Below are 23,885 nucleotides of genomic sequence, written 5' to 3' on the forward strand. Positions count from 1 at the left end.
TTTCTCTTACGGGTCCCAACAATAAAAGGGGGACGCTGTATGATATTGCAGACTGTAACTTCTATGGCATTTCTGTAATAAGTGAGTGTGAATCTGGTATGGCTATTTCTTCCAACACGAGCTTGTACAAAATGATGGCATAAAGCCAATGTATAGTTCAATAAAAATTCTAAGGAACACCAAGATAATTTAAGGCCCAAGACAACCCCGGATACCCCGGACTCCAAAGGCTCACTCACCACCAAGGAAAGCCAGCTGGATGCATATAGGACCAGGGTCTACAGCCCCACTCCCACCCCAGCATTACCCTTCGGATCTCAGGTTGATGTCATTTCCTCTTATCACACAAGGAAATCCAACCCAATAGTTACCTTAACTGTAAGTAACATCTGTCCCCACTGCTGGACTATCAGATCCATAAAGGAAGACACTGTACCTGCTTGATCCCCTGCTCCATTACCCGCAGAGTGCCTGGCACTCAATAGCCATTTGCTGAATAACAGTGCCTAGAGAAATGAATGGACCACAGATCTTTTTTTTTTTTTAAAGATTTTATCTATTTATTTGACAGAGAGAGACATAGTGAGAGAGGGAACACAAGCAGGGGGGAGTGGGAGAGGGAGAAGCAGGCTTCCTGCTGAGCAGGGAGCCCGATACGGGACTCAATCCCAGGACCCCAGGACTATGACCTGAGCCGAAGGCAGACACTTAACAACTGAGCCACCCAGGCACCCCACAGATCCTTTTTAATAAGGATCCAGAGGCAGATAGTCTATACTGCCAGTTAAGGGCAGATACATATGCTTTGAAACCCACCAAGGAGATGACAGGGTTGATGTCTTTTTACAAAAATGTAGAAGCCCAGGAAGGACACTTGGCTGATCTGACAGGTAACCATCCTACCTCTGTGAGATAAAACCAATGTCTAACTCTTACAAATTCTACTTCTTTATCAACATTTCACACATCTGTCTTCTCTCAATGCTACTGCCCTTCCAGAAGAGAACCCCTTATTTCTCTCTTTTTTAAAAGAGCTTTATTGAGGTATAATTTACATACTATAAAATTCACTCATTTTAAATGTGCAATTCAATGATTTTTTTAGAGAATTTACAGAGCTGTGCAACTATCACCACATGCAATTTTTCGACATTTCCATCACTCCGAAAAGATCCCTCCATGCCCATTTACAGTCCCGCCCCGTTCCCACCTCCAGCCCCAGGCAACCACTGATTCACTTATGTCTCTATAAATTTGCCTGAGCCACCCAGGCACCCCAATCATCCCCTCTTCCTGACGCCTTCCCTGGTCAGTTCTGCTCACCCTCTTCTTCAGGACATCACTATAATATTATTATGTTATTTCTCATAATGCCTGGTTACTTCTTTTTCTCTTATTAAGCATTTGACGTTCCCTGAGGACAAGAAACGTGTATTCATTCTGAGGCGATGATGCCTCACTCAGTGACTGACGCACAGAAAGTGGTCAATGTGTTTCTTCAACAAAGGAATAAACCAGTAAATGTCCTTGCTTGCTTTCAAAGGTGATGCGATCTAAGTGGTATTTCAGAAGCTGGGGGAAAAAAAATCCATTCTGCATATAGATTCTCATTCGATTTAAGTCAACCTAACTGTCCCTCGACAGTGAAGCTTCAGGGGTTCAGGTGTGGCCTCCTCCTAGGAAAATAAAGGCATGTACACAAATCAGCGTAAGGGGAATAAGAAAAGTGGCCTCGAAGCTTCTAGGTTAGAGGCTGCAGCCACCTGGAGAAGATTAGGACCAGCTTCCTGAGGAGCTGACTGCCCACATGAGCAACAATAAAAACAGCATCTCGAATTTTTATTGCAGTTGACAAGTACCGTTCCAAGTGCAATTTACCTTCTTTGTACTCTCAAGCAGTCCTGAAATAATCTCTTTTAAACTTTTCAATATAAACCAAGAAGAAAGGCTTAAAATTAAGTGAAAGACTAAAACTTAATGAGCCTAAAAGCAGCAAGATGAAATGCTAACAGTGGCTGTCTCTGGGTGAAAGAATTATAGGTAATGTTTCTACTCTGTGTTTTTGCAAAATTTGTATAGTGAACATGTATTACTTATAGTATCATAATAGTAATTTTTAAAAAACTAAAAAAAAAAAAAAAAAGAACTCTCTAATCCACCTGTAGGATTTTAACCTCTAACTCACTAGTACCAACGCAAAAGGATGGAAGGTTCTTGATTGCCTTCATTTTTCACTGTACATGCCAAAAAGCTGTTCAGCTTTTTCCTGTAGTTACTGAGGTCATCCTTTTATTTCATGCCATTGAAATATATCTCAGCTATATCAATTCCTGAAAAGACTGGGCTTTTTTTTTTTTTTAAAGATTTTATTTATTTATTTGACAGAGAGAGACACAGCAAGAGAGGGAACACAAGCAGGGGGAGTGGGAGAGGGAGAAGCAGGCTTCCCGCGAGCAGGGAGCCCGATGTGGGGCTCGATCCCAGGACCCTGGGATTATGACCTGAGCCGAAGGCAGACGCTTAATGACTGAGCCACCCAGGCGCCCCAAGACTGGGCTTTTTAAAATTCTTCTTCTTCTTCTCTTCCCTCTCCCCACTCCCACGCCACCGTACCCCACCCCCCGCCAATTATCAAATGCTGATTATGTGCCAGGCCCTGTGCCAGATACTAGAGGCAGGGGACCAAATAAGAGCCAAGGAAGACGGACAAGTTAATTGACAACTAAAATAAAAATAAAGTGGACAGGCGTACGTAAAGAGTAAGCAGGAAGCAGATGAGCGCCTTACTGGAAAGAAAAAGTCAGGGTCTTCACAGATGTTACTTCCAGTGGTAGTGGACGGCTCCCAAGAGCACGAGTCTGTACTGCTGAAAATGCGAGTGACATTTGGGTGGAAATTTCAGGAGGAAGTCAGTGACATATTCATGTTTTGCGTAAGCTTTGATGGATTTTGCTTTGAGCATTAAAGGCACAGACTTGAGAATCAGTTTGGTCATTCGTTATTTGTGTTTATTCTAAAGGATGTAAGATCATTTTAGTCATAAACCACTGTGACGGCTAAAGCGAAAATTCGGTATTTCAACAAATCAAGAAGTTTGTTTTGCAAGAAACAGAGCAAGAATATCCAGGCTTCTCCCTGTCTGGCTAACAAATATGTCATTTTTATTTCGAGCAGCCCAGGCTCCAGCTGTTCCTGGCTCCCAGGCCAGAGGCAGCCATGTGGCGCGCTACACAAGTGACCAAACAGAATTCCAGACCAAGGTACAACAGAGCATTGCTGTGCACAACTTTGTTCAAGGAGGAAACCTAGAATTTACTGGAAATCTTTTATTAGGTCAGATGTTTCCTGCGTCTGGTTTTTGAAGCGGATAAAAGGAATAGAAAAGGAGGAGGAAGAAGGGGGCTTAGTCTTTCCAGTCGCTGAAGGGGCTTCCAAAGCTCAAATTATGTGAACAAGCTGCATATTTGGGTACGAGGTAGCAGTCACAGTACACATTCAACACGTATCTTCAGCTGTCTACCGCATGTAAGCCCTAGAGATGGAAGAATGAATAAAAAAAAAAAAAATGGTCCCCTCAAGTAGCTTGCAAGCAGGTAAAATAAAAACACATATAAAGCTAAGCATTCAAAAGTTAACAGTCCTGTACTATACATTTGATATTTGCTAAGAGAGCAGATCTTACAGGTTCTCACCACACGCACACACACACAAAGGTAACGAGGTGAGCCGATGGACGTGCTAACTTGCTTTATTGTGGTGATCATTTCACAAATACAGATGTATGTCAAATTATCACACCGTACACCTTAAACTTACCATTATGTTGTCAATTATGTCTTAATAAAGTTGGGGATAAAAAGCTAAGCATAAGAGTAATGAAGGAGCTATCTCACTGTTTGTTAATTTAACAGATATTTATGAAGCAACTCCTACACACCAGACTTAGGGATACAACAGTAAGAAAGAACAAGACTGTTCTTATTCTCCAGGAATTTATGTTTTAGGCAGGGAGATGAAAACAATGAGTAAACAAATGAGCAAAACAATTTCGGACAGTGGTAAGTGGTACGAGGAATGTTCAACGCTGTGACAGTGACCAAGGGTGAAATACAGGCCATGCTGGATGGGGCGTTTCGGGAAGGCTTCTCTGAGGAGGTGACCTGTGGGCTGAGACCTGAAGAGAGGAGCCAGCCAAGAGAAGATGAAGGGAAAAAAAGAGCTCCAGGCCAAAGGAAAAGCAAGTTTAGCAATCTTAGTACGTTTAAGGACCAGCGAGAAGGCCAGTGTTGCTGGAACGCAGAGCACTGAAAACACAAGAAGGATGGGAAATGAGGTCAGAGAGGAAGACACGAACCAGATCCTTGGGAGGCCCTACGTAGGAGGCCATAGAAAAAGTCTGACTATTTCAATAGCTTCAGCCAGGGGAGTAACATGATCTGATTTATTTTTTAAATATAAACTTTGACTGTTATGTGGGAGCGAAATTGACTATTCTGGCAAGGGAGTAAAAGATAAATGAGGGCAGAGAGACTGAAGGCAGGGAGATCGACAAGGAGGAGTACGCTCACTCCAGAGGAGAGGACACGGCAGCCTGAACCAAGGCGGTGGCAGCAGGAAGAGAAAAAGGATGGATGCTAGAGATGTTCAAAAGGGAAACTTTACAGGACGAGTGACTAGTGGGACGAGAGTGAGAGATGAAGAAGGAGGAGGATTATATCTACATTTGGGGTGTGGGCAACTAGATGGTGACTGCTGCTTGACTGGGAGTGGCTTTCATCTAAACCCCATGACCCTGTCTCTCCTCTGGCCACTGACGACTGGACCACAGTGGGTACCTGACCCAGGGGCAGGCAGTCCACAGACAGATCATCATCCATCTATGGGGCAGACAGAGTCTACCTTTGGGTGACCTGAACTGGGAAATACAGAGAGCTGGGGAGATACAAGCAGACAAAGAAGAGCAAAGACTGGGAGGCCAAGGGCCAGACTTGAGGCTGGGCCCTAGGGCCCACCTTCGAGGCAGAGATCAGAGTGAAAGCCACAACCCTGCCACTGAGGGCAACAAGACACCTTAAAGAGCTGTCTTAAATCCAGAATGTTCTTCCAGTGCCAGTGTCTGTGGCATTCGACTATACCACGGATCACCTTTCCACTAGATCTCAGGGTTCCTTTGAGGCTTACCCTATAACTGGGATTCTCCTTTTCATGTCTCTTACTATCACTGAGCCATCTGTAGTCTGAGCAGGCTCACTTCCTCTACCTTCCAGTCCTCACCCTTTAATACCCTGGAGCACTCTCTGCCTTTCCAATGACTGGGTGTAACGTGGGGATCTGACACCAAGCTGGACCTGCTCCAAGCACAACTCACCCCACAGGGTCTGAATCTCAGGGGAAGTAAAAGGCCCCACTTGGACCTTGGCCCTAAGAGGTGTCCTCTAATCTAGCCTTACAGAAGAGCCTCAACTTTAGGGGTTTCCTGGTCTATTAGCAGAGCTGATACTTTAATGACCACATGGCTGTTTCTTGTTCTAGATTCTCCATTGCCTAGATCCTGGGGGGAGGGTTCTAACCCCTAGTGTTAGCCCCTCAATTTCTTCCCTCTCTCCCCCATCCCAAACAAACAAAATCTGAGTAAATGGGATTCCTGAAGATACAGAGAAAAAAGGTCTGAGGACAGAAAATAAAACACAACCATGAATTTAGGGGAATGTGGTATATGGAAGAGAAATCAGTGAAATAATCAGAGACAGGAGTAGCAGAACAGAGGGAGCCAGAGGAGGTGAGAACTGGTTACAAGAAGGAATATTGAAATGTGGCAAGAGGTAGAAGAAAATGATGGATAAAAAGATACAGCAGAATTATTCACTGGGAAGACATCTGTAACCTCAGTGGGAACCATTTCTGTACAATGATCAGATGGCAGACTCAGCTGTGAATCAATACAGTAGATAGAGTAGATAGGCTTATTTAAGAAGTTTCTTAGATTTATTTCATTAATTTATCAAACATATATAATAGGGTTTTTACTAAGCTTAAAAAACTGCAGGAAAAGATTAGACATGGTCCCTGACATGGACGAGTTTATGAACCATCCATCAGGAGGAGAACATAAAGAAGTTGCTATAGGAGTTCAGATGCAAGAGGGAGAGTTTTTGCTGGGAGAACCTAGTAAGCCACGGAGTCGATAGTATTTGAGCTGGTTTGAGATGACCTTATAGGACAGGCTGTGCTGGTAGGGTGGGAACAGCTTAGGAGAGGCACTGAAGCATTGAAAGTGAGGGGTGTGTGGTTTCAGGAAGCTAAAATCACACCTAATTAATATATTAGGGTTTCTTTCAGGAGGTAAAAATGCATGTGACTAAAAGGGAACTCGTCAATACAATCTGTTTAGACTTTCAAAAAAGGCTTTGACACATCAAAGACTATTTTTAAAAACTGAGTCACCATGAAATTGAGAAAGAAAGTGCTATATCATCCAGGAGACAAAAGGCAGTTGGCTGAGGATCAGGGGCAGGCCACCCCCTGGGGCATCAGCACCCATAGGGAGACCTGGCAGTCTGGGAGTAGCTGCAATTCTACTACGCACTGCCCCCTGGGGGGGGGGGAGGGAAGGAGGGTGGCATCGCTTACAAACCCACGTGGGCAACAGAAGCAGCAGAACTAGGCATGAGCCCAAACTGAGTCAGGTGTCAGATGAGGTCTGGAACTGCAGGAACACAGGAAAGCTTTAGTCCTAGTGCCCTCAAAAGAGGAAAGGGCTGGATTCGGTGCAGGAACTATAGTTTGCTTCACTCTGATTTAAGGTACGCACATACCTGCACTCCCTTCCAAACCCCTCTAAGTGACATAAAAGGTTGCTGTAAAGCAGAAGGACACAAAGACCAAGAAAACAAGAGCGGAGACACCAGCCGTAAAGGTTTTGAAGCTGGAAAGCAGGTAAACAAAAGGAACTGGCTCAGCAAACCTCCCACAAAGCTAAATCCTATACTAGTAGTGGGGAAAGCTGACATACAACCTGAAATACCCCAGAGAACTCCCGAAAGTCTCAACTGCTGAGCGCCCCAGGTACCAGTGGAAGTGGGAGAGCAAACAGTACTAAAAACAAGACACCATACTCAACTATGGGCTGAGGTCACAAGGCATTAGAAAAAAAGTATCCAATGTAAAGACAGAGACCAAAACAATTGGAAAATAAATGCAATGTGGAAAAACAGAAATACACATGAAGATGAAAACTTAGGGAAAAAAAAATCATTAAAATCCTCAAAGAGAAGATACTTCATGAAACAAGTAAAAGATGTCAATTTTTCAAAAAGGTACATTTAGTGAATAAAAAGAAAATAATAACTCTTGAAAATTAAAACAGATAGCAGAAATGAAAAAGATTGGAAAATAAGTTGAGGAAATCTCTCAGAACGTAAAGCAAAAGACAGATGGAAAGCGGGAGAGAAAAAAATTATTTTTAAATTAGGGGACCAGTTTAGGAGACATGACATCTGAATACAGGCATTCTAGGAAGAGAAAATAAGAAAAAAAATGGAAGGGAGAAAATATTCAAAGAAACAATTCAATAAAATTTCTCCATAATTAAAGGGCTTGAGTTTTTTTTAGCTTGAAGGGACCTCTGAGCACAATATGAAAATAACCCTCCACCAAGGTACAGCATCATGAAATTTCAGAACACTTAAATTTCCAGAGAGAACAACAGGTTTTATGCAAATAATAAATAAATCAGGATGGCATAAGACCCCTCAAGAGGAACACTGAAAGCCTAGAGTGCAGTGGGGCAATATCTTCAAAATACTGAGGGAAAATACATTTTTTGTTTTAGATTTTATTTATTTGAGAGAGCGAGCACGAGCAGGGGGAGGGGCAGAGGGAGAGGGACAGGGAGAGGGTCAAGCAGACTCCCCACTGAGTGTGGAGTCCAACGTGGGGCTCAATCCCAGGACCCCGAGATTATGATCTGAGCCGAAGTCAGATGCTTAACCAACTGAGCCACACAGGTGTCCCCGAGGGAAAATAATTTCTAACCAAGAATTCTATACCCAGCATGACTATCAACTAAGTATGAGTTTAGAATAAAGATACTTTCATACAGGCAAGGTCTCAAAAATTTACCTCGCATGCAACCTTTCTCAGGAAATTATTAGAGGATGTGTGCCACTAAATGAAGAATTGAAAACAAAACAAAACAAAAACAAAAACATGGGATTCAGGAAACAAGATATACCAGAAGAGGATGATGGTGGAGGGTGACTCCAAGACCATAGCCCGGCAGCGGGGATAAAGAGCAAACAGTGGAGGAGAAGCCGGCCGCGGGCGCCATGGTCTTGCTCACCGCACAGCTCTGGCCGCGGAGCCGCCTCACTGACCGCTACTGGCGGGTCCAGGGGTCCAGGAGGTGCTGCAGCATGCGCGGCACTTCCGGGGAAGGAAGGATCGGAGCTGCAGGCTGGCGGTGAGAGCCGGGACCAGAGCGTTTGTGAAATGCACAAAAGCGCGAAAACTGAAGAAGAGGAACAGGAGCACACTCTGGATTAATCGAATTACAGCTGCTTCCCAGGAACACGGCCCGAAGTACCCAGCATTCATTGTCAATTTAATTAAGTGCCAGGTGGAGCTCAGCAGGAAAGTACTTGCAGATCTACCCATCTATGAACCAAAGACTTAAATCTTTGGCTGCTTTGGCCAAAAGGAGGCGACAGGAAGGATTTGCTGCTGCCCTGGGGGATGGGAAAGAGCCCAAAGGCATATTTTCCAGAGTGGTGCAGGATCACTGAGGGGGATTCCAACACTGCCTGCCCTTTGCAGCTGAATGTCTTAGGAAAAGGGTTTTTTTTTTGTTTTTTTCCCCCTGATGATCACAGTAGTTAAAATAGGGGCTAAGAATTATTTGTCAACACTGTGTGTTTGATCAACAATTATTAATTTGCATTTTGGTAACAGGTTTAAGAGGCCCCTTTTTCCCTCACTGGGACAGATCTAGAAATCTTACAGGCTGTACAAATAAAGCTCGTGTGGTGTTCAAAAAAAAAAAGAGCAAACAGTCCACAGCTGTGCGGGTCAGAAGGCTCATAGAGATATTTTACTCAAGAAAATGAAACTGACAGACCACCTAATGTGTTTGAACGTCTGGAGAACAGATTCATACAACTAAGGAAGAGTTTAGGATTGAATTAGTGATAAATACACAGAAAACTAAGCAAAACAAAAGGCAAGGCTGTTAATTGACTTCAGGAAAAACAAAATGTGCAGTGAAAAAACAGTAATCATGTTATCTATGAACAGCATTTTCGTGGTCATGGTATATGGACCAAATGCTGCTCTAACTGTATCGGGAGAATGGGAGGATGGACTTCCTACCTGTGGTGAAGAAGCAGTCAGTGTGAGAGTACTGAATCTTCACCTTCAACTGTAGAAAGTCAATAGGTAATACCCAAAATAGAAATATTAACAACTGGCAATATAAGTATGTTATTTAGAGATCTGGAGGTAAATACCAAAAAATTACTTAGAAGAGTTGAAATTGGATGCCTCCTAGCAGTAGGAAATCAAGCAGTAGTGGTAACGGGGGAGTACTTTTTTTCTTGTTCATTTTTGTTGGTAACAAGCCTTGTAGAATTGTTTTTTCGAACCACGCACATGTATAACTTCACTAAGAACAAACACTAAATTAACCTGCACAGGATTACATAGCCTACAGTGGTAGGAATGGGGCTTCAAAGCTAGTTGATCTGGTTCTCTAACCTAGTTGTCATATAGCTACCAACAGAGCCAATGAGGAGTCTAACAGAAACCTAGGTGACTCATATTTGACCACATCCTACTTACTTAATGCTTTACTAGATACTATGTTATTTTGTGATTATTTATCCAAATATGATTTACCAAAAATAATTAGTTTTGAATAAAAGATAATTAAAAGACAAAACAAGCAAATATGTGGACCTTGTTTGGACCCAGATTTAAAAAAAAAACCAACAAACCCAACTATGAAAAGGCATCTCTAAGATAATAGAGACATTTAAGTATGGACTAGGTATTAGAAGATATTAAGGAACTAGGTTAATGTGAGGTAAAAACATGATGGCTCTATTTTATTTTTGTATTTATTCATTTGAGACACAGAGATACAAAGAGAGAAAGCATGAGCAGGGGGAGAGGCAGAGGAAGAGGGAGAAGCAGGCTCCCTGCTGAGCCAGGAGCCCAATGCGGGGCTCGATCCCAGGACCCTGGGATTATGACCTGAGCCGAAGGCAGACACTTAACCATCTGAGCCACCCAGGCACGCCGATGGCTCTATTTTTAAAAAGTTCTTCTCTTAGAGATGTATACTGAAGTATTTATGGGTAAAATGACATGATGTCTAGGATTTGCTTTAAAATCCAATATAACTTTTTAAAAATCCAAATAATAGGGCGCCTGGGTGGCTCAGTTGGTTAAGCGACTGCCTTCGGCTCAGGTCATGATCCTGGAGTTCCAGGATCGAGTTCCGCATCGGGCTCCCTGCTCAGCGGGGAGTCTGCTTCTCCCTCTGGCCCTCCCCCTCTCATGTGCTCTCTCTCTCTCTCTCAAATAAATAAATAAAATCTTTAAAAAAAAAAAAATCCAAATAATAAAAAAAAAAAGAGATACATCTCTGTGAGAACAGGGCCTGCATTATTCACATGTGCCAGAGACCCTTGGACAGGATGAGACTCTTCAGTCATTTGCCATATGACATTCTGTTCTTCATCTGGAAAAAAGGATGTACTTGGTAGGCTGTCATTAAAAGATTATAGTACTGGGACACCTGGGTGGCTCAGTCGGTTGAGCATCTGACTCTTGATTTCAGCTCAGGTCATATCTCAGGGTCATGGGATCGAGCCCCAAGTTGGGCTCCCTGCTCAGCAGGGAGTCTGCTTGAAATTCTCTTTCTCAAATAATAAATAAATAAATCTTAAAAAAAAAAAAAAGTATGGGGCACCTGGGTGGTTTAGTCATTAAGCATCTGCCTTCAGCTCAGGTCATGATTCCGGGGTCCTGGGATCAAGCCCACATGGAGCTCCCTGCTCAATAGGAAGCCCGCTTCTCCCTCTCCCTCTGCCCCTTCCTGTGTTCCCTCTCTCGCTGTGTCTCTCTCTGTCAAATAAATAAATAAAATCTTTAAAAAAAAAAAAAGTATGGTACTTGGGGTGCCTGGCTGGCTCAGTGGGTGGAGTATGTGACTCTTGATCTTGGAATCATGAGTTCAAGTCCCATGTTGGGTATGAAGAATATTTAAAAAAATTAAATCTTGGGCGCCTGGGTGGCTCAGTTGGTTAAGCGACTGCCTTTGGCTCAGGTCATGATCCTGGGGTCCTGGGATCGAGTTCCACATCAGGCTCCCCCTGCTCTGTGGGGAGCCTGCTTCTCCCTTTACCTCTGCCTGCTACTCCCCCTGCTTGTGCTCTCTCTCTGTCAAATAAATAAATAAAATCTTCTAAAAAATAAAAATAAATAAAATCTTTAAAATAAATAAATGAATGAATGAATGAATGAGTATGGTGCCATTCTGTTCTCCAGAGATAACTCAGTTAAGGCAAAGGGGGGGAATAAAGTAAAAGGTTGCTCAACAAAGTTTTTGTATTTTGTCATGAGAAATATTGTGTATCCATGACTTCGTAATATTTCTACTTAAAAAGGGAGGATATGCACTGCACAGTACCCCAGCTGAGAAATGAAAAGCTATTAACTGGTTGCCATCACTTTCGTTCATCTTAAGTACTAACAGTGGAAGGCAGGGGAGAAATGGAATACATCACGGATGAGAATGTAAAATGGTGAACTAGCTCTGGAAAAGAGTCTGGGATTTCCTCAGTAGGTTATTATTATTTTTTTAAGTCTTTATTTATTTATTTAAATAATCTCTACACCCAACATGGGGCTTGAACTCACGACCCTTGAGATCAAGAGTCACCGGTTCTTCAGACTGAGTCAGCTGGGCGCCCCCTCAGCAGGTTGAATAGAGTTACTGTATGACTCAGCAATTCTACTGCTAGGTGTATACATACCAAGAGAATTTAATGTCACACAAAAACCTGAACATCAATGTTCACAGCAGTATTATTCACAATAGCCAAAAAGTGGAAGCAACCTAAATGCCTATCACCTGATAAATGGATAAACAAAATGTGCAATATCCATATAATGGAGTATTATTTCACCATAAAAAGAATGAAGTATTGCTACATGCTTCAACATGGATGAATCTTGAAGCATTATACAAAATGAAAGCCGGTCACAAAAGACCACATACTATATGATTCCATTTATATGAAATGCCCCAAATAGGCAAATCTATTGTGATAGAAAGTAGATTAGTGGCTGCCTAGGGCTAGGAGAGGTTGGAGGAAAGTAGAGCGTGACTGCAAATGGGTATAGGGTTTCTTTCTAAAATAATGAAAATGTTTGAAAATTCATTGTAGTGACTGAATACACCATTTGATTATATACTTCCAATGGGTGGGCTGTATCATATGTAATTTATACTTCAAGAAAGCTGTTACCTAAAGAAAGGGGGAGGAGAGTGGAAGGCACATCACGTCCCCTCTAGGGAAACATGGACCCCTGTGGCTCTGGGGGCTAACCATGGACAAAACTCCTTTGTCTGCTCCTCTGAACACAGGGAACTTTACTGTTTGGATTTTTTTTTTTTTTTTAATGAAAGCAAGAAAGAAACCTCAGCAGAGGGCTAAGAAATCAGTGAAGGTAATCATTATTTATTACTTAATTATTATACTGAGGAAAAAATGAAAAAGGACCTGGTTTTTAAACCCTCTTTTGGTTTCTGTCCTTAGTATTCTGAATCTCTCTCTTTTTTTTTTTTAAAGATTTTATTTTATTTATTTGAGAGAGAGAATGAGATAGAGAGAGAGCATGAGACGGGGGAGGGTCAGAGGGAGAAGCAGACTCCCCGCCGAGCAGGGAGCCCGATGCGGGACTCGATCCCGGGACTCCAGGATCATGACCCAAGCCGAAGGCAGTCGCTTAACCAACTGAGCCACCCAGGCGCCCCTGAATCTCTTCTTTAGTAACTTTATTTTTTTTGTTTAGGACTAGACAAGATAAAGGGAATTTTGCCTAATATTTTGACTCAGAATCCTCCTATACCTGAACTTCTGTCCCCTCAAGCAGATAGTACAAACTGGAGGCTCTCAGATGTATTATGTTTAGCCCACAAAGTGTACGGAAATTTTTGAATTTGTTAACATTTATAAGTCAGGAGATTTCACCTAAAAGATTTCCAGCTTCTCTTGAAAAATAGGCAGGATCTGGCAATAGAGAAGAATGGGTCTTTTAAATTCAGCAAGGTAACGAATTAGCTTTGTAAATTGATATCCAGAGTACTCATGGATACTCAAGCCAGTTCTCACTCCAAAACTAGGGAAGAGAAGGTAAAGGAATCAGGCAGACTGGGACTGAGTGTCCCAGAGGCAGAGGATGGAGATGGAGGGGCGGACATCGTTAGAGCTGTACTCTGAGCTAACATGCAGGTTGGGACAGTCTTCCTATTGTTCCGTTAGAGCCCCTCTACCTTTCCTTTGCGGCCCTTACTACAGATTAATTGGGTACTGACTTGTGTTTAATGCTGGTTTCCCCATACAGACAAAGAAACTCCAGGTGACACGGATTGTCTTCTTCACAGTACTCTTCACTTAGCACAGATCCTGGCACGTAGCAGACACTCAATACATATTTACTGAATGATAAGTTTAAAAATGAACGAACAAATGATGTGGAAAGGGCTCCGGAAACAGGTAATCTTTAGGAAACAAAAATCCTACCATGTCCTTTTTCTCTATAAAAGAAAGGGCTGAAAACTGTCACAGAGTTACTACAGATTTTCTGAAGTAGTTTTAGAATATCCACAGGATGCTTGGTTCCACCGCCCTCAGAGAGAGCAATAATGTATGCCTTCAGGCAGGGCTTCCCCTTACTTCATACAGGACTTTACTACTCTACTCCTGTCTCTGGACGCAACCTAAAAACCCCAGTCCACGATCAGCAATGCAAAGGTCCTGAATCTGCTGGAGAGAGGAGGTCACTCAGTGGCCCACATATCTGCACTTACAGCAATGTGCAGTCTTCTGGAAACATCCACTGCAAAACTCTCCACAAGGGAATGGCACAGAAAACAGCTTTGATTCTTATTAAAATATATTATAAGCTATATGGCCCCGTTCGCTCAGTTAAACAAGAATAAAAATATCAAAAGAAAAAACCAAAGTAGAACTGGAATCACCACAACTTGTAACAGTTTTATATGCTATCAAGGACTCGATGTCATCACATACAGTACATATTAAGATTTAACCAACTGCCCGCCCCCCGCAAATGTCTTTTGTGGCCTTTCTCCTCACACCTGGGTTCCAATTAAAGTTCACCCATTGCATGTGGCTGTTTTGTCTTCTTAACCTCTCTTAATTAGGAACAGCCCACCTCCTCCATTTTTGTTTATTCATGTCACTGACTTTTTTTTCTGAAGAGTCCAGGTCAGCTGACTTGTAGCATGTCCTACATGTTGGATTTGTCTGATTATATCCTCAATATTAGATTCAGGTTAAACATTTTTGGCACAAACACTCTGCAGACAATGGATATTTACTACTGCATCACATTAGAAGGCATATAATGTCAGACTATCATATTGGTGATGTTTGATCATCTGGTTAAGGTATTGATCCTCAGACCATTTTTTCCCCCTTGTGATTTGTTGAGGGGCGCCTGGGTGGCTCAGTCAGTTAAGCGTCTGCCTTCACCTCAGGTCATGATCTCAGGGTCCTAGGATCAAGCCCCACATCAGGCTCCCCACTCAGCAGGGAGTCTGCTTCTCCCTCTTTCTCTCCCTCTGCCTCTAACCCCGCTCATGCTCTCTCTCTCGATAAATAAAATCTTAAAAAAAAGAAAAAGAAAAAAAGAAGTTAACGGGAATTAATAAGTCAATTTTCTTAATGTGATAATGGTACTGTGGCTATGTAGGAGAATATCTTTGGTTTTGGGGTTTGTTTTTTTTAGAGTGGGGGGGCAGAGGGAGACAGAGAATCTTAAGCAGGCTCCATACCCAGTGTGGAGCCTGACACAGGGCTTGATCTCACAACCCTGAGATCACAACCTGAGCCAAAATCAAGAGTTGGATGCTTAACTGACTGAGCCACTCAGGAGTCCCATGATATCCTTGTTTTTAGGAAATGCAAGATGAGATATTTAAGAAAAAGTATCAAAAACTCTGCAACCTACTTTCAAATAAGGGAATACTATGAAAAACTCTAGGCCCACAAATTTGATAACCTAGATGAAATGGACTAATGCCTTGGAGACACAATATGCCAAAACTCACATAAGAAGAAATCAACAATCTGAACAGGAGTGCATCTATTAAAGAAACTGAATAAATAATTAGTAACCTTCCAAAACAAAGGCACCAGGCCCAGATGGGTTCACCGGTGAATTCTATCAAACATTTAAGGAAGACATTAAACCAATTCTCTACTATATCTTCCAGAAGACAGAAGCAGAGGGAATGCTTCTTCACTCATTCTAAAAAGCTGGCATTACCCTAATACCAAAATAGGACAAAGACATTACAGGAAAAGAAAACCAATTATCTCTCATGAATGTAGACGTAAAAATCCTCAACAAAATATTAGAAAATTGAATCCAGCAATGTATTAAAAGAGTTATATGCCACAACCAAGTGGGATTTATCCCAGATATAAAGCTGATTTGATTTTTGAGAATCAATTAATGTAATACATCAATATCAACAGGCTAATAAAGAAAAAGCACAGAATCACATCAATAGATGCAGAAAAAGCATTTGACACAATCTAGCACCCAATCATGATAAAAACTCTCAGTAAACTAAGAAAAGAACAGAACTTTCTCAACTTGATAAAGTATATCTACAACTTACTGCTAATATCACTTAATGGTGAGAAACTACAAGTTTTCACACTAAGATCAGGAACAAGGCAAGGACGTCCCCTCTCACCACTCCTTTTCAACATTGTACTGGAAGTCCAAGCTAATGCAATGAGAAAAGAAAAAAAAGGAAGTAAGGTATACCGATAGAGAAGGAAGACATAAAACTGTCTTTGTTCACAGATGACATGACTGTGCAGAAAATCTGAAAGAATTGACAAAAAACTCCTAGAACTAATAAGCAATTTTAGCAAGGGTGCAAGGCACAAAGTTAATATATAAAAGTCAATCACTCCTATAAACTAGCATTGAACAAATGGAATTTGAAATTTAAGACAATACCATTTACATTAGTACCCCCCAAAGATCTAGATGAGGAAAAATGTGATCTCAGATTAACAAAATCAAAGAAGAACTAAAAAAATGGAGAGACATCCCACATTCCATTAGAAGACTAAATATTGCCAAGACGTTAGTTCTTCCAAACTTGAGCTATAGACTCAAGGCAATCCCAATCAAAATCCCAGCAGGTTATTTTATGAATACTGACAAACTGATCCTAAAGTTTCTATGGAGAGGTAAAAGACCCAGAACAGGCAACACGATACTGTAGAAGAAGAACGAAGGTGGGAGACTGGCATTCCTAGCTTCAACACTTACTATAACACTATAGTCATCAAGACAGTATAGTACTGGCCAAAGAAGAGACAAGCAGATCAACGGAACAGCATAGAGAGCCCAGAAATAGACCTACATCAATATAGTCAACTGATCTCTGACAAAGGAACAATACGAGGCAGTTCTTTCAACACATGGTGCTAGAACAACTGGACATCCACATGCAAAAAAATGAATCTAGGTAGAGACCTTTCAAGACACTCAAAGTGGATCACACACCTATGTGTAAAACAGAAAACTGTAACAGTGTTAGAAGATAGAGGAGATATCTAGATGACCTTTGGTTTGGCAGTGACTTTTTAGACATAATACCAGAGATGTGATTCAGGAAAGAAAGAACCGTTCTACTAGACCTCATTAAAATGAAAAACTTCTGGGGCGCCTGGGTGGCTCAGTCGTTAAGCGTCTGCCTTCAGCTCAGGTCATGATCCTGGGGTCCTGGGATCGAGCCCCACATCGGGCTCCCTGCTCAGCGGGAAGCCTGCTTCTCCCTCTCCCACTCCCTCTACTTGTGTTCCCTCTCTCGCTGTGTCTCTCTTTGTCAAATAAATAAATAAAATCTTTAAAATAAAATAAAATAAAATAAAAAACTTCTGCTACATAAAGAGAATGAAAAGACAAGCACAGTTCAGGGGAAAATAATTGTAAAAGACAAATCTGATAATTTGGACAATTATCCAAAATATACAAAGAACTCTTAAAACTCAATAATAAGAACACAGACAACCCAATTAAAAAGTGGGCTAAAGACCTTAACAGACTCCTCACCAAACAGGATATATGGAGGACAAATAAACATATAAAAAGATGTTCCACAGGGCATCTGGCTGGCTCAATCAGTAACACATGTGACCCTTGATCTCAGGGTTGTGAGTTCAAGCCCCATGTTGGGTGTAGAGCCTAATTAAGTAAAATAAAAATAAAGTAAAAAACTTCCAGGGGCGCCCAGGGTGGCTCAGTCATTAAGTGTCTGACTTCGGCTCAGGTCATGATCCCAGGGTCCTGGGATCGAGCCCCGTATCGGGCTCCCTGCTCGGCCAGGAGCCTGCTTCTCCCTCTCCTACTCCCCCTGCTTGTGTTCCCTCTCTAGCTGTGTTTCTCTCTGTCAAATAAATAAATAAAACCTTTAAAAAAAAAAAAACTTCCAAAAACAAAAAAAAGATGTTCCATATCATATGCCAACAGAGAAATGTAAATTAAAACAACAATGACATACCACTACACACCTATCAGAATAGCCAAAATCCAGAACACTGACAACAGATACTGACAAGGATGTGGAGTGACAGGAACGCTCATTCATTGCTGGCAGGAATGCAAAGTGGTACAGCCATTCTGGAAGACAGTTTGGCAGTTTCTTACAAAACTAAACATACTCTACTATACACTCCAACAATCGTATTCTTTGGTATATATCCAAAGGGATTGAAAATTTATGTCCACAAAAAAAAAAAAAAAAACAACCCTGCATACAGATGTTTACAGCAGCTTTATTCATAATTGCCAAAACTTGGAAGCAACCAAGCTGTCCTTTAGCAGTTGAATGGATAAATAAACTATGGTAGATCCAGACAATGAAATATTATTAAGTGCTAAAAAGAAATAAACTATCAAGTCATGAAAAGACATGGAGAAGCCTTAAATGCATAATATTGCTTAGTGAAAGAAGCCAATCTGAAAGGGCTGCATTCTGTATGATTCCAACTATATGACATTTCTGGAAAAGGCAAAACTATGGAGATGGTAAAAAGATCAGTGTTTGCCAGGGGTTGGGGGGAAGGGAGAGATGAACAGGTGGAGCACAGAGGATTTTTAGGGCAGTGAAACTATTCTGTATAATATTATAATGGATACATGTCATTATACATTTATCCAAAGCCACACACAGTGTAACACCAAGAGTAAACCATACTGTAAACTATGGGCTTTGGGTGATAATGATGTGTCAATGTAGTTTCATCAACTGTTAACAAATGGGGATGGTGGGGGTGTTGACAGTGGGGGCGGCGATGCATGTGTGGGGGCAGAGGGTTTATGGGAAATATCTGTACTTTCCCCTCACTTTTGCTATGAACCTAAAACTGCTCTGAAAAATGAAGTCTTAAAAATAAAAACTCTGCAACTTATTTTCAAATGAGTACAGAAAAAATGCGTCTGTCTACACAGATAGAACAAATGTGGCAAAACATAAAAATGTTAACTAGAATATCTAGTTGAAAGGATCCTGATGCTTACTGTACTGTGGTTTCAACTTTTTACTGTTTTTTGTAATTTTTCCAAAGCAAAAAGTTGAGGTAAAACAAATGAAAAGGATTAACAATGGATCAGAACTGAAGCCCTGAGACCAGGGCATGTAGTAACCTCGGGGGGACAACACTAAGATGCGAAAGAAGGTTGAGCCAGAATCTCTCTGCTCCTTGAGGGAAAAGAAAAAAACAAAACCTCACAGGTTGAATGTCTACCAGGAGCCAAAATTCCAGCCACCAGAAGTGGGTCAGATGTGAGCCTACGGACTGAGGTAATAGAGAAGTCACTGTGGTTACAATACTAAAAAGCCTTCCCTTCTTCCTCACTTCCATGTTCCTACTGACAGCATTCACAACCCAATTAAAAAATTCATCAGGGGCACCTGCGTGGCTCAGTCAGCTAAGCTTCTGACTCCTGATTCCAGCTCAGGTCATCATCTCAGCGTCCTGAGATCAAGCCCCATGATGGACTCTATACTCAGGGGAGAATCTGCTGGGGATTCTCTCCCTCTCCCTAACCCCTCTCTTCCCCTCTGCCCCTCCCTACCTCCCGCACGTGTGCATGTGCATGCATGTGCGTGTGTGCATGCGTGCACTCTCTCAAATAAATCTTTTAAAAATTTCATTAATAAAGTGATTTGGGGGCACCTGCGTGGCTCAGTCAGTTAAGCGTCTGACTTCGGCTCAGCTCAGGTCATGATCCCAGTGGCCTGGGATCGAGCCCGGGAGGCGTCGGGCTCCCCGCTCAGCGGGGAGTCTGTTCCTCTCTGTCCCTCTCCCTCTCCCCCGCCCCCGCCCCGCCACTCATGCTCTCTCTCAAATAAATAAATAAAGTATTTTTTTAGATTATTTATTTATTTGAGAGAGAGAGCACAAGCTGGGGGGAGAGGCAGAGGGAGAGGGAGAAGCAGACTACAATTGAAAACTTAAAAAAAAAATCTATCTATACACCAATGTGATTAGTTACATACAACAAGGAAAAACGTTTGGGACATAGGAAGCAGTTCAGGAAGAAAATAAGACAAAAATTACCTCGGATAGCCTCTGAATGATAGAAGTATAGGGGTTCTTTCTAAAATGAGCCTTATTTTATCGTGACTCAAACACACATACACACAATTTTATGAAAAATTGTAATTCCCGAGTTCTGGTCTAATTTAGAGATTACTGCACCAAAAGTGGTTTCCAAAAAGACCCAGTCTCACTTATTTAAATATACATCATGATTTCCAAGAATCGATTTCACGGTACATGGAAAAAAGGTCTCTAATTCATGTTTTCTAAACCAGACACATTCAAGCACTCATTTTGGATATAAAATGCATGCACAATTTTTATGTACATGTAAATAAGCAAGCATGCTGATTGCCCAAAGGGAGGGAGCCAGGGGAAAGTGGAGGCTGGGAACGGCAGAGGGAGAAGCTGATGTTGACCCGCTGAGGGAAGGGGGAATCCCACTGGACTTGGCAACTGGGGGAGTGAAGATGGGATGCTGGCAGAGGCAGGGTGAGGCCCCAAGATGCAACAGATGCCAGCCTGCTCTTCTGGCGGACGAGGCTGCAAAGTTGGTCGGAGATCAGAACACGGAGGGCTCTGTATACCACAACGGGAAGTTTTGATTTAATATCCCAGGCATTTGGCAAAGTATCTGGCACGCTGCAGGACTCTGGCAATGTTTGCTAAACCGAACGGCTTCTTCTTCCTTCTAAGCAACGAGAAGCAAGGGGAGATTTTATCTGATGCTTTGTTTCTAGCATTGACAGCCAGTCAAAAACCGTCCAACTAATTTTCATCGCTGTGCTCGCTTCCAGGATGGCTTGCTGCTTTTCCTCCAATCGAGGTGGTCTTTGAACAAGACGTGTCCTTTCATTATGATTTAGTCCCCAGTCCTACCCCAACAAGTCAAGATGAGCTTGCACCTCCCTTCTTGTGCCCAAAGCTTTAAATCTGCCCTGTCTTCGTTCAGCTATGCATACAGCTAAGGACTGAAGGCCAGTCACTGGGCCAGAAGTTCTCTCTCAAACTTCTGGCATCAAATTGCTCATAATATTCTCTTTTTATCTTTTTAATGTCTGCAGTTTCTCTAGCATTGTCCCTTTTCCATTCCTGGCGTTGCTCATTTGGCCCTGGTGCTCCCACGCTCTCTCCCCTGATCCCTCCGTGGTCAGCCCTGCCAGAGGTCTGTCCGTTTTATTGGTCTTTCGAAGGGACAAACTTTTGGGTTTGTTAATCCTCTGTATTCTAAGGTGGGTTTTTTTTTTTCTCTTCAAACTTTTTTTTTTTTTAAAGATTTTATTTATTTGAGAGAGAGAATGAGATAGAGAGAGCATGAGAGGGGGGAGGGTCAGAGGGAGAAGCAGACTCCCCGCTGAGCAGGGAGCCCGATGCGGGACTCGATCCCAGGACTCCAGGATCACGACCCGAGCCGAAGGCAGTTGCTTAACCAACTGAGCCACCCAAGCGCCCCAAACTTTATTCTTTATTATTTTGGTTTCCTTCTTTGGGTTTAATTTGCTGTACATTTCCTAACTTCTTGAAACCCATGCTTAGATCACTGATTTTCAGCCTTTGTTTTTTCTAATATATGCATTTAGGCCTGTAGATTTCCCACTAAGCTTGGTTTTGGTAGCATTACACATATTCTAACATAGTGTTTTTTAATATTTAGTTCAATATTTACTATTTAGTTCAAAATACTCTCCAATTTCCATTATGATTTTTCATTGACACAATGATTATTTACAAGTTTATCTCTTGACTTCTAGACATACAAGGATTTTCTAGTTATCTTTCTGTTACTGATTTCTAGTTTAATTCTGCTCTGGCCAGAGAATTTATTCCGTATGCCTCCAATCCTGGGAAATGTGTTGAGACTTGGGGCATGTACAGCCTGAGGCCTCCTCTTCTGGTAAAGTCTGAACTCTTCAGTGTGACCTGAATTATGACCTACCTGCCCCTTGAGGGACATCTCCCCATTAGAGCCCTGCCTGCTGGCCATGCGGGCTTCCCCGTGGTTTTCCGAAGATGCCAGGCTCTTTCACATTCTGTGCCTTTGCCCATAATCTTCGCTTTGCCAGAAATGCCCCAGTGTTACTGTCTGCTCCTCCTCATCATCCTTCTCTGCAGCTCAGATCCTTCCATGCGGCCTTTCCAGACCCCTCCCCATCCCTGAACTACCAGAGGCAGCTGGGACCCGCACCTGCTCTTTCCCTCACCCCCTCTCTTCCACGCTGCTGCCAAAGTTCTCTTCCTAGAGCGCAGATCTGGCCACTTGTCTCTCCTGCGCACAATCCTCTCATCACATCCCTCTACCCAGAGCCTGAACTCAGTGCTCCATACAGGACTCTCTCCCAGCCCTTCTCCAGGTCCCCACACCTGTGTTCGTGCTATTCCCTCTACCTAAAATGCACGTCCCACCTCATTCCCTGCAGCTTTCAAGTCCAGGCTCAAGAGTCGCTTCCTCCACCAGGCCCTTCCTACACCCGTCCCTTAACACTGCCCTTCCCTGGCAGGTTAACTACTCCCTGTATAACGGTAACGGTCAAGGGCAGAGGTCGGGGCAGGAGAATGTCCCTATGTTAACTTTTAGTTGTGTTATTTATTTTATTTTAGGAGGATTTTGGTGCTTCCACGGCAGAGTGTGGGCTTTGCAAAAGGTTGTCCAGCGCTGTGTGCCCAGCCATACCTCCCTCTGTCTTAGCATATGTAACACCTAGTGCACTCATTTTTTAAAGCATGTCTTACCTAACCAGACTACAATTTCCTTAAAGATAGGCACTGAGGCTTATTTAATTTTGATCTTAGGAGACTAGCACAGTAACTAGCTTAATAGGTACAACTAAATGAACTTCACTGAGGGAATAAAGGAAGACAATTTTCAATTCTAGGTCCTCAAACAGAAATTCCGAAGAAAGCTCTGCGTGCTGTTAATTCTTCACACTGAAGTCCGGAACACCACGTTTCCGCCAGGTATTTCCATTCCATGTAAGGACCTTTAATGGCCCTGCTGCAGCAAACCTAAACTTGCAGATCTGGGACCAGGCCTCCATCACAGGACTCTGCCCCCATTCCAATCTTCTGTCCCACTTCCCCCGACGCCCCACCACTATTCACGTGGGGTTCTCAGCAATCACTGTTGCTTCAGAAGGATTGCTAATCCTCTACTTGGCTGGCGCACTTTCCCCGGGCCCCCTGATACCCTACCCCACTCATCAGGGTCCCTGCCTCAGGGTACAGGTCTTTCTCAAAGCCTGCCTCGATTTCACTCCTTCCTCCTCACCTCCGAAACACTTAATCGGGCCCTGTCTTACTCTTGCTTCCTTTCTCTGAGTCACAGCTTTCTGGTCCCGTGTGCCCCACGTTCCCTAGAACAAAGCTAGTAAGTGCCCAACTGTCACTCAGCAGTAACACCTGTTGACTGACAAAGTCATTGATGTCTTTACCTCGGCTTCTCTCCACCCAATTCAAGGGCTGCTTGGATGGTATCTGCATGAACCCCCAGGGGCTATCAGTGCTATTTGCATGAATATTTCCTTGTAATCCTATACCTCCCAACTCCCTCCACGTCACCACGTAGAGACATTCCTGCATAACTAAGGGAGCGAGAAGAGCTTGTTTTCATAGCTATACAACAGAATCAGAGGCTTTTCAATCTTCTTTCTCCCTAGAAATATACACATATACACACACACACACGCACACAACGGAATTGTGCCTCTTTCTGCCTTTCCAGAACAAGTAGTCCTTAAATTCTCAGTTCTGTATTACTCTGTTCTATTCCCACCCTCTGGTAAAATTTTGCTTTCCTGAGCCTTTTAAAAAATACCCCCAGGTAGGGCGCCTGGGTGGCTCAGTTGGCTGAGCAACTGCCTTCGGCTCAGGTCATGATCCCGGAGTCCTGGGATTGAGTCCCGCATCGGGCTCCCTGCTCAGCGGGAAGCCTGCTTCTCCCTCTGACCCTCTCCCCTCTCATGCTGTTTCTCTGTCTCTCTCTTTCTCTCAGATAAATAAATAAAT

The 23,885-nt window shown here is 42.7% G+C and overlaps 1 protein-coding gene and 1 pseudogene across 2 annotated transcripts in view; one reads left to right on the forward strand and one right to left on the reverse strand.

Moving 5' to 3' along the window:
• ST3GAL3 (ST3 beta-galactoside alpha-2,3-sialyltransferase 3) overlaps nucleotides 1-23,885 on the reverse strand; it is a 182,188-nt gene that overhangs the window by 114,724 nt on the left and 43,579 nt on the right. The window lies entirely within an intron of this gene.
• Nucleotides 8,117-10,142, forward strand: LOC116648700 (annotated as a pseudogene).

The sequence above is a fragment of the Phoca vitulina genome, unplaced genomic scaffold (genome assembly GCF_004348235.1).
Source record: "Phoca vitulina isolate PV1807 unplaced genomic scaffold, GSC_HSeal_1.0 scaffold2, whole genome shotgun sequence".
NCBI classification, from domain to species: Eukaryota; Metazoa; Chordata; class Mammalia; order Carnivora; family Phocidae; genus Phoca; species Phoca vitulina.